Source organism: Dreissena polymorpha, chromosome 11 (genome assembly GCF_020536995.1).
Source record: "Dreissena polymorpha isolate Duluth1 chromosome 11, UMN_Dpol_1.0, whole genome shotgun sequence".
NCBI lineage: Eukaryota > Metazoa > Mollusca > Bivalvia > Myida > Dreissenidae > Dreissena > Dreissena polymorpha.
In genome coordinates this window covers 14622330-14634357 of record NC_068365.1, presented here as the reverse complement: position 1 = coordinate 14634357, position 12028 = coordinate 14622330, and the positions used below count along the sequence as shown (strand labels likewise).

Below are 12028 nucleotides of genomic sequence, written 5' to 3'. Positions count from 1 at the left end.
GTTAAAATGAAGTCTCTTCTAAGCAAAAATCAAATTTAGGCGGAAAGTGTCGTCCCTGATTAGCCTGTGCGGACTGCGTCACGCAGTGGTAGTGCAATAGCTTTTGATTCAAAAAGTCCCTCTATCAAATCCCGGGGACGGAAACATTTTGTACTGACTTTTTTTATTGCTTTCGTAATAATTTAAGACTATTAAAAATATTATAGACTGTAAGTACACATATGTAACGACATTTTTTTTCAAAACTACAAAAATCTGTAAACAATTTCATTTTAAGACCGTTTAATAACTCCAACATTATTGGCACTGTCAAATGTAAGATAATGGTAAGCTTTGAAACGGACGTAAGGTCTTAAAACATCATCATTTCTTAATGGTTATGGTGTTTACTAGTAAAATTATTTAAAAAAGCCGGTGAATTAAGTGCATTTGTGTTGGTAAAAATGAGCTTTAAATGTACTATTTTATGATGAAAAATGATCTTTGTTCGTGGATGTCGATGTTTCAATTTATGTAAACTATTTCTGACATAACTAATAATATATTAACACTATTATGTTTGTTATGCTTTTAAACGCCCTTTTTAAAATATAGCATCATAACTTGTAAGTGTGTTTGCATATTTCTATTGTCAATAAGTTAGTGCTTTGCAGACAGTATTTAGAGAATTTCGGATAAACTTGAAAGCTACAATATATCATAATATTCTTGTTAAACGGAATGATGGTGTAAAATGCACTATTCCTATATTTGTCATTTCTAAACCTAACCATACAGCATTTAAATATTCTTGACTGTAAGCATAACTCGGCATTGTCCTATATAAGACAGACGGACAGGATAGTTTATTAACGTCTCTTTTGTGTACATAAAAACCTAATAAAACAGAACAGAATCGTTATATATGTGTACGAAAATACTCTAAAAGAGTTATGAGAGACGAGGGTTCTAAGAATTGCAAAACTGGTCTACGATTATGTACATTATAAAACTTTCACATCTGTTAGAAGTATATAAAAGATCTTTAAAGGAGTTCGATTTAAAATGAGTAATTTCCTTATGATGAATTAAAATATATTAACACACATATTTAAAAACAATGCAATTTGAGCATTATAAACAGTTATGTAGTTTTGTATTACAAGTTATATTACTATTTGATACGTAATTGTTATATGCACACATTAAAAGGTTCATATATACATGTGGTTGCCTCGCTTCATAAAAATGTCTCTGGAACTGGGTTTCACGATGCGATCATCTGAAAGCAAGAAGTTATATGAGTCATGTTCTGAGAAAACTGGGCATAATGCATAGGCGACACTTTCCGCCTAAATTGGATTTTTGCTAAGAAGAGACTTCATTTAAACAAAAAAATGTCATAAAAGCGGAAAGTGTCGTCCCTGATTAGCCTATGCGGACTGCACAGGCTTATCTGGGACGACACTTTACGCACAGGCATTACGCCCAGTTTTCTCAGAACGCGACTGATATAATGTACTATGCGTTTTGAAACCTTTGAAATAGATTTATTAGAGTGAACATTTGTCGAAATGTGAATAGCTTTAACTACCGGTAACTGCAATCTAATTGCTTACCTAACTATGCATAACGCGTAATGTTCAATGCGAGTTACTAACGCCTCGTTATAACGGACCTTTATTATGTACGTTATTGACAGGGTGTTGCAAAAAAATCTTATAGACAGATTTATCGGCGACAAATCATGTTTAATAACATAACGAGGACTTGAGGGATATAAATATTGTAAATCGCAATACAAAACCGAGACTGAAACGGACTATTATCTATAGTGGTGATACTAGTATCTTTATTTTTGCTGTTTAGAAACTTAAACGGGCATTCATAGACGTTTTAAAAGTCATTTTCATAGAAAGATAGCTATTGTTAAAAATCCTGTTAAATGTTATATACCTGTATTGTTCATAGCCCTGCCACGGAGAGACTTGTTTCAACACTCTCACACGTTTAAGTGCCTATCCTATTTCACAGTATTTGTTCGCTTTTATTATGACGAGCACAATATATTATAATAGAACATAACATATATGTTAATATATTGTAATGATTGTATGGAAATTCAGCTTTAATCATGTTTCAGTAAATGTGTTTTTGCAGAGTGCATGTACATATACATTTGCCGTATATTCTAAATTTCAAACTATATGTAACAGTTCATGTTCCGAGACAAAAAAAATCTATTATTGTATTACATTTATTTGTTCTGATACAGTAGGACACTGTTATCATCGAAGTGGCAAAATAACAAAATTGTTTATTTTATATATAGTTATATGGCGACCAATGATTATTGACAAAAAATGCTCCAGTGGCGCAACTGGTTAGCGCGCCGTACTTATAGACAAGTATCGTCCCCTTGCTAGGAAATGCGGAGGCTGTGAGTTCGATCCTCACCTGGAGCAGGTTCTTTTAACAAACCCTTCAATTTCTGTGTCAATGAAAAAGTTTGTGCATGTCAAATTTGCCCCATGATTCTTGGTTATGTGTAATGATTGTTAAAGAAATATTAATTTTAAACTTTTCATTTTTTCAGTTTTCCATACTATGAAGATGCATGCAATCGGAAGATCTACCTCAACTTAAATAAACTTTCTCTTACATAGCGTCAAACAAAGCCATAATATTTCAAGTGAATAATGTAACTATAAGCGACGTCAACCAACTCTCAGTCAAGTATAAAAAAACGCTTTTTCCAAGAAAATAGTCGTATTAATGTCCTCATGTCTTCATGACGACGATAAAATGTAGAACATATTGAAGACTCTGTCACACACGACGGTAAAATGTAGAACATATTGAAAATACTATTTTTGTGTGTAACATTTCACCGTATTGGTATACATTTTAAAGGCGGTTGGTAAAATTCCAATATACGAAAGAAGACGATTTTCTTAGAAAAAGCAAAATAAAACAAAATACAGCTCTGAGTCGGCGTACATGATTTTCTGAGATGTAAATCTTGTTTGAAGGTTTGGCAGTTTATGAAAAGAAATCCTAATAAAGTCTCACATAAATCAAATAAATGTATATGTATTAACCTAGATACAATTATAAGTCTGTCAAATGTTTTCATATCGGGTTACCCACCTGGTTATCTGTCCAGTTGTATTGTCAAAGTTCATTAATTCAAAAGCAAAGTAAAACAAAAGTCCAAGTGTGTAAATCTATTTCCCCATGAAAGGAACTTAATGACAGGATAAAATGACGATTTTCAACAAAATTGTCATAGAATCAAAATAATAATGAATACATATGGTTTAAACAAGAGAAATAAAACTCCTGGCTCAGAGAACTGTTACAAATAATGGTTCATTTATTGATTGTAATCATGTTAAATCAGTACAATTGTGAAGAGTTTGTAACGCTTTTCCTTGATAATAAGTAGGATAAATTGTGTAGTACTTACATAGCGTTAATAATTTACAAACAAATACTAAAGTCTGCGTTGTTACAACTTGAATTGTAATAACGACCTGAATTGTAATAAACTTTATTACATTATTACAATTGCGTGACAACCTGAATTGTAATAACGCCCGAAAGTGTAATAAACTTTTTTCATGGTTTAATATTGCATCTGATCGCATTTTTCAAACACAGATTATTGCAAACTATAATGCATATATGTATATAAAATGTATCTTTATAGGGCAATACGACGTATGAATGACAAATAAGTTGGTCTCATACAAACTCAATTGTAATAAAGTAATTACATTATTACAATTACTTGACATCCTGAATTGCAATAACGCCTGAAAGTGTATTAAACTTATTTCTTGGTTTAAAATTGCATCTGATCGCATTTTCAATCACAGATTATTTCAAAATATAAAGCATACATGTATATAAAATGTATCTTAACAGGGCAATACGAAAACAAAAAGTTGGTCTTATACAACCCCAATTGTAATAAAGTTATTACATTATTATAATTGCTTGACAACCTGAATTGTAATAACGCCCGAAAGTGTATTAAACTTATTTCTTATTTTAACATTGCATCTGATCGCATTTTCAAACACACATTATTGCAAAATATAGTGTATACATGTATATAAAAGTGTATCTTAATAGGGTAATACCACTTATAAATTACAAAAGGTGTTCTCCTACAAACTCAATTGTTATAAAGTTATAACATTATTACAATCGCTTGTCGCCCTGAATTTTGATAGCACCTGAAAGTGTGTTATAAACTTATGTCTTGGTTAAAAATTTCATCTGATCGCATTTTCAAACACAGATTAATGCAAAATATAATACATACAAGTGAGACTTCATGGCGCGACATCCGACACTGCGATACTATAAACAGCTGCCCTCAAGGAAGTGTACTATTATTTTCCGCTACAACGAACACCCTAGATCGAACGATAAACGCCCATAATTCTCAAAATGACAATCATCAAATTAACATATCTCTTTTTGTGGATGACAGTGCTATATGGACCACTACAAAATAACCTAAATAAGCAATAAATAAAATTCAAAAAGCCCTAACTGCCATATAGAACTGGAGTACATCATAGGGTGTCCAAATTAATCCTACAAAAACACACGCAATCGTATTTTCGAACAGAGCACGAAAAGCAACCCTATGTAAAAGAATTGCAGACCTCCAACAATTAACGTTATGCGGTACTCCTCTTCCATACCTTGACAAAATTTCTTTCCAGGGGATGACATTTGATAAATATCTAACATGGGAAGATCACATCATTGAATTATTAATGCGCCGCCAAAAAGCATCCAAAAAACAACTGGGGTATGGATAAAAAAAGCCCTTATGCGTATTTATAAAGCCACTATCTGGACAAAGATAAATTACGCAAGCATTGCGTGTAACTCATCTAGCGATAAATTACTCAACAAGCTACAAGTTATTCAAACTACGGCACTTAAAATTATCACGGGCACGCGTAAAACTACAAGCACCATGCTACTACACATCAAGTGTGGAATGCTTAAACTTAGACCCGGCCTACCTTAAAAGAAAAGAGAACTTATGACTCGTGTACGCTATGAAGTTCAAGCGCTTAGCAAATACTATCTGATCGACAAAATTAGTACAGGCGCCTACTTAATACAGCCTAAGAGAACTCTCCAAACCCGACATTGACTTTCATCTATCAACACTAATAAAAACAATCGATTCAAATAGCGTAGATATGGCTCTTAACTATTTAAATAATAACTATGGCGAATACACCCAGATTTTCACTGACGGTAGCAAAAACGACGAACTCGAAATAGCCGGCGCCGCGTATGTAGTGTATAACCCACAAAATGTCATCATCCATCACTCCCGAGTAAAATACCAAAAAGGACTCTCTTTATTTGCATGTGAACTGTCTATAATTAATGACGCCGTAACGTTGCTTAACGCACTTGAAACGCACGAGCGAACTAACTACGCGATTTTATCTGATTCACTCAGAGCATTGCAAGCACTATACGCAGGCTCATCGAAAACACGCCCGACTTGGTATGTGCAGTTTTAAAGGGTATTACGATATTAGTAAATAAATCATCTCTCTCAAATTAGGATGGATACAGAGTCAAGTAGGCATTCCGGGAAACGAACACGCATTAAATTGTCCCAATGCAACGTCCCAAATATCGTCGAACACATATTCTTTCTAATTATGCCCGGAACATTCCGTTCAGCAACTAGAATTAAATGCAGAAGAAATAGCAGCAAACAAAAATACAACTGCCACTGATCGCGACCTAGTGTTAATGCCGCCAAGCGGGATAGGGCCTATTGTAATGCAACATGTTTTCGAATTTCTGAGATACACGGGATCCCTCGATAAAGTACATGTACACTAGATACATTGCGTTTAAATCGTGCAAAGAATATGCCGGTAACGAGAATCCAATGGGAATGCGTTATTACATAAAACATAGTACCCTATGGTACTTCGCATTAATAGGAAGGCACAACGACGTGGGGATTGGTAACAATGAATTCAAAACAACACTATTGCCAATTTCTGATACATTATATAGCTCCTCATATATCAGAACTATTTTACTCAAAGAACATACTTACAATAAATAAATTATTATTACCCCTATCTTGCAAAAAAACACCAATATGTATGGTTATAGACTATTTTGAAGCCGTCAACGTTTTATAATTACCTCCCTTGCAATAGAAAAACGCGCATTCTACCAACGATCAAAATCTAAAAATGTTTTTCTCCGAACTTTTTTTCTGGTAAAATTCAATTTAAAACTTGAAGTATATCCGCATATAATAAATGAAATAAGCGATATAAAAAGGCATTCTAAACAATCTCTCGTTTACTTGAATAAATTACCTCCCCTAAGCGTATTAGCAAATTAAATTATTATTATTATGAAAAAGTAAAAAAAAGCAAATTAAAATATACGCATATGGATAAACGTGTTCACAGCAAAGCGTGCTAATAAAACGCGTACCCGTGTCACTCGTTCTCAAATTACTAAATACATCAAGTGCAAACTACCTACAAACATTGCGACAAAATACAATCACAGTAAATAGGTTGTCAGCATAAATATACATGTAGGAAATTTGGAACAAAGAGTAATATATCCTGTATCTTGTCGGCCGACTCCGATCCATGTTATTTAGCCACGAGAGGTACGCCCGAGATGGGCATGGACGACGGACCGCTTCTACGTGCGTCATCGGCCCTATCGTCCGGGCCCTGCCCGGGCTGCATCTAACTGTATCCTACCGGCCTGGTCCGAGCAATTATCTAAAAACAACATATAGTTATCCCAAAGCAGGGCATAGCCGACGGGCCGCTTCGACGAATGTCATCGGCCCCAGGGTCTGTGCCCTGTGGGGCGCCATAGACGTAAGCGAGCTGTCATGTTGCAAATTAAACCTACACATAATGCTAAAACGACGGAAGGTTACGCTTTCCCCAATAAGCAGGTCACTCAGCCTTTTTAACCACTATGGTTTAACCACTATGGATGAGCTTAACTCCTCCTTTCAAAACCACTTATCAATCGGGTTAACAGTATCCGGGTTCCCCCTTTTTCGGCGTAAGCTGCATAAGCCAGCTTTTCACCTTAGCCTGACCTTTGTAAGTGTCCAATAAAATTCCAATAAAATTTCCCGCGGCTAGGTACGAATGAATACACTTCATTTATTCCATTGGCTGATTTGAGTATACCACCAGAACATTGGAAACATATCCGCGTCTTTGTAACATTGTTTTACTGTATGAAACAATTTTATCTCGAATGAAAAGGCTTAATAGATAGAACAGTAAAATTATTAAAAAAAGCCGGTGAATTAAGTGCATTTGTGTTGGTAAAAATGAGCTTTAAATGTACTATTTTATGATGAAAAATGATCTTTGTTCGTGGATGTCGATGTTTCAATTTATGTAAACTATTTCTGACATAACTAATAATATGTTAACACTATTATGTTTGTTATGCTTTTAAACGCCCTTTTTAGCTCATCTATTTTTTGAAAAAAAATTATGAGCTATTGTCATCACCTTGGCGTCGGCGTCGGCGTCGGCGTCGGCGTTGGCGTTGGCGTTGGCGTCGGCGTCCGGTTAAGTTTTGCGTTTAGGTCCACTTTTCTCAGAAAGTATCAATGCTATTGCATTCAAACTTGGTACACTTACTTACTATCATGAGGGGACTGGGCAGGCAAAGTTAGATAACTCTGGCGTGCATTTTGACAGAATTATGTGCCCTTTTTATACTTAAAAAATTGAAAATTTTGGTTAAGTTTTGCGTTTAGTTCCACTTTTCTCAGTAAGTATCAATGCTATTGCATTCAAACTTGGTACACTTACTTACTATCATGAGGGGACTGGGCAGGCAAAGTTAGATAACTCTGGCATGCATTTTGACAGAATTATGTGCCCTTTTTATACTTAGAAAATTGACAATTTTGGTTAAGTTTTGTGTTTAGGTCCATTTTATTCCTTAAGCATCAAAGCTATTGCTTTCATACTTGCAACACTTACTAACTATCATAAGGGGACTGTGCAGGCAAAGTAATGTAACTCTGACTGGCATTTTGACAGAATTATGTGCCCTTTTTATACTTAGAAAATTGAAAATTTGATTAAGTTTTGTGTTTAGGTCCACTTTATTCCTACAGTATCAAAGCTATTGCTTTCATACTTGCAAGATTTATGAACTATCATAAGGGGACGGTGCAGGCAAAGTTATGTAGCTCTGACTGGCATTTGGACGGAATTATGGGCCCTTTATACTTAGAAAATTGAAAATTTGGTTAAGATTTATGTTTTGGTCCACTTTACCCCTAAAGTATCATAGATATTGCTTTCATACTTGGAACACTCACAAACTATCATAAGGGTACAGTAAAAGGACAAGTTGCATAACTCTGGTTGTCATTGTTACGGAATTATGGCCCTTTTTTGACTTAGTAACTTTTAATATATGGTTAAATTTTGTGTTTCGATCCACTCGAAGTATCAAGGCTATTGGTTTCAAACTTCAAATACTTACATGCTATCATGAGGTTACTGTACCTGGCAACTTGAATTTTACTTTGACCATTGAATGACCTTGACTCTCAAGGTCAAATTATTAAATTTTGCTAAAATTGCCATAACTTCTTTATTTATGATTAGATTTGATTGATACTTTGATGAAACTACTCTTACCTGACATACCACAATAGACTTCACCCAAACCATCCCCCGTGCCCTCCCCCCCCCCCTCCCCCCCCCTCCCCCCTCCCCCCCCCTAATTTTTTTTTTTTTTTTTTTAAGGTCATCTCACAAATGACCACCACACCCTCACACTATACCCCCACCCCCCCCACCCCCCCCCCACAATTTTTTTTTGATATTTTTTTTTTTTTTTTTTTTTTTTTTAAGATCATCTCACAAATTATCACCACACCCTCACACTATACCCCCCCCCCCATTTTTTTTTAAAACGGTTATGTTTGAAATACCGTCCAACCATCGCACCCAAACCCCCACCCCCCCGATTTTTTTTTTTTTTTTTTTTTTTTTTTTTTTTTTTCGCTTTTTTGGAAGATAATGTAATAAATGTCCACAACCCCACACTATACACCCCTCTTCACTCCACTCCTCCCTCCTTTGTGATTGAAAATGAGAGTCCCTTCACCTTTAAAAAGAAAATAGATGAGCGGTCTGCACCCGCAAGGCGGTGCTCTTGTTAAAATATAGCATCATAACTTGTAAGTGTGTTTGCATATTTCTATTGTCAATAAGTTAGTGCTTTGCAGACAGTATTTAGAGAATTTCGGATAAACTTGAAAGCTACAATATATCATAATATTCTTGTTAAACGGAATGATGGTGTAAAATGCACTATTCCTATATTTGTCATTTCTAAACCTAACCATACAGCATTTAAATATTCTTGACTGTAAGCATAACTCGGCATTGTCCTATATAAGACAGACGGACAGGATAGTTTATTAACGTCTCTTTTGTGTACATAAAAACCTAATAAAACAGAACAGAATCGTTATATATGTGTACGAAAATACTCTAAAAGAGTTATGAGAGACGAGGGTTCTAAGAATTGCAAAACTGGTCTACGATTATGTACATTATAAAACTTTCACATCTGTTAGAAGTATATAAAAGATCTTTAAAGGAGTTCGATTTAAAATGAGTAATTTCCTTATGATGAATTAAAATATATTAACACACATATTTAAAAACAATGCAATTTGAGCATTATAAACAGTTATGTAGTTTTGTATTACAAGTTATATTACTATTTGATACGTAATTGTTATATGCACACATTAAAAGGTTCATATATACATGTGGTTGCCTCGCTTCATAAAAATGTCTCTGGAACTGGGTTTCACGATGCGATCATCTGAAAGCAAGAAGTTATATGAGTCATGTTCTGAGAAAACTGGGCATAATGCATAGGCGACACTTTCCGCCTAAATTGAATTTTTGCTAAGAAGAGACTTCATTTAAACAAAAAAATGTCATAAAAGCGGAAAGTGTCGTCCCTGATTAGCCTGTGCGGACTGCACAGGCTTATCTGGGACGACACTTTACGCACAGGCATTACGCCCAGTTTTCTCAGAACGCGACTGATATAATGTACTATGCGTTTTGAAACCTTTGAAATAGATTTATTAGAGTGAACATTTGTCGAAATGTGAATAGCTTTAACTACCGGTAACTGCAATCTAATTGCTTACCTAACTATGCATAACGCGTAATGTTCAATGCGAGTTACTAACGCCTCGTTATAACGGACCTTTATTATGTACGTTATTGACAGGGTGTTGCAAAAAAATCTTATAGACAGATTTATCGGCGACAAATCATGTTTAATAACATAACGAGGACTTGAGGGATATAAATATTGTAAATCGCAATACAAAACCGAGACTGAAACGGACTATTATCTATAGTGGTGATACTAGTATCTTTATTTTTGCTGTTTAGAAACTTAAACGGGCATTCATAGACGTTTTAAAAGTCATTTTCATAGAAAGATAGCTATTGTTAAAAATCCTGTTAAATGTTATATACCTGTATTGTTCATAGCCCTGCCACGGAGAGACTTGTTTCAACACTCTCACACGTTTAAGTGCCTATCCTATTTCACAGTATTTGTTCGCTTTTATTATGACGAGCACAATATATTATAATAGAACATAACATATATGTTAATATATTGTAATGATTGTATGGAAATTCAGCTTTAATCATGTTTCAGTAAATGTGTTTTTGCAGAGTGCATGTACATATACATTTGCCGTATATTCTAAATTTCAAACTATATGTAACAGTTCATGTTCCGAGACAAAAAAAATCTATTATTGTATTACATTTATTTGTTCTGATACAGTAGGACACTGTTATCATCGAAGTGGCAAAATAACAAAATTGTTTATTTTATATATAGTTATATGGCGACCAATGATTATTGACAAAAAATGCTCCAGTGGCGCAACTGGTTAGCGCGCCGTACTTATAGACAAGTATCGTCCCCTTGCTAGGAAATGCGGAGGCTGTGAGTTCGATCCTCACCTGGAGCAGGTTCTTTTAACAAACCCTTCAATTTCTGTGTCAATGAAAAAGTTTGTGCATGTCAAATTTGCCCCATGATTCTTGGTTATGTGTAATGATTGTTAAAGAAATATTAATTTTAAACTTTTCATTTTTTCAGTTTTCCATACTATGAAGATGCATGCAATCGGAAGATCTACCTCAACTTAAATAAACTTTCTCTTACATAGCGTCAAACAAAGCCATAATATTTCAAGTGAATAATGTAACTATAAGCGACGTCAACCAACTCTCAGTCAAGTATAAAAAAACGCTTTTTCCAAGAAAATAGTCGTATTAATGTCCTCATGTCTTCATGACGACGATAAAATGTAGAACATATTGAAGACTCTGTCACACACGACGGTAAAATGTAGAACATATTGAAAATACTATTTTTGTGTGTAACATTTCACCGTATTGGTATACATTTTAAAGGCGGTTGGTAAAATTCCAATATACGAAAGAAGACGATTTTCTTAGAAAAAGCAAAATAAAACAAAATACAGCTCTGAGTCGGCGTACATGATTTTCTGAGATGTAAATCTTGTTTGAAGGTTTGGCAGTTTATGAAAAGAAATCCTAATAAAGTCTCACATAAATCAAATAAATGTATATGTATTAACCTAGATACAATTATAAGTCTGTCAAATGTTTTCATATCGGGTTACCCACCTGGTTATCTGTCCAGTTGTATTGTCAAAGTTCATTAATTCAAAAGCAAAGTAAAACAAAAGTCCAAGTGTGTAAATCTATTTCCCCATGAAAGGAACTTAATGACAGGATAAAATGACGATTTTCAACAAAATTGTCATAGAATCAAAATAATAATGAATACATATGGTTTAAACAAGAGAAATAAAACTCCTGGCTCAGAGAACTGTTACAAATAATGGTTCATTTATTGATTGTAATCATGTTAAATCAGTACA

The 12028-nt window shown here is 34.4% G+C and overlaps 2 non-coding genes across 2 annotated transcripts; both read left to right on the top strand.

Moving 5' to 3' along the window:
- The first annotated feature begins 2344 nt into the window (after nt 1-2344).
- Trnai-uau (transfer RNA isoleucine (anticodon UAU)) lies at nt 2345-2444 on the top strand. The gene is made up of 2 exons: nt 2345-2382; nt 2409-2444. It is a non-coding gene; the product is annotated as a tRNA-Ile (tRNA).
- An 8542-nt stretch (nt 2445-10986) lies between these two features.
- On the top strand, nt 10987-11086 carry Trnai-uau (transfer RNA isoleucine (anticodon UAU)). The gene is made up of 2 exons: nt 10987-11024; nt 11051-11086. It is a non-coding gene; the product is annotated as a tRNA-Ile (tRNA).
- Nucleotides 11087-12028: the final 942 nt, after the last annotated feature.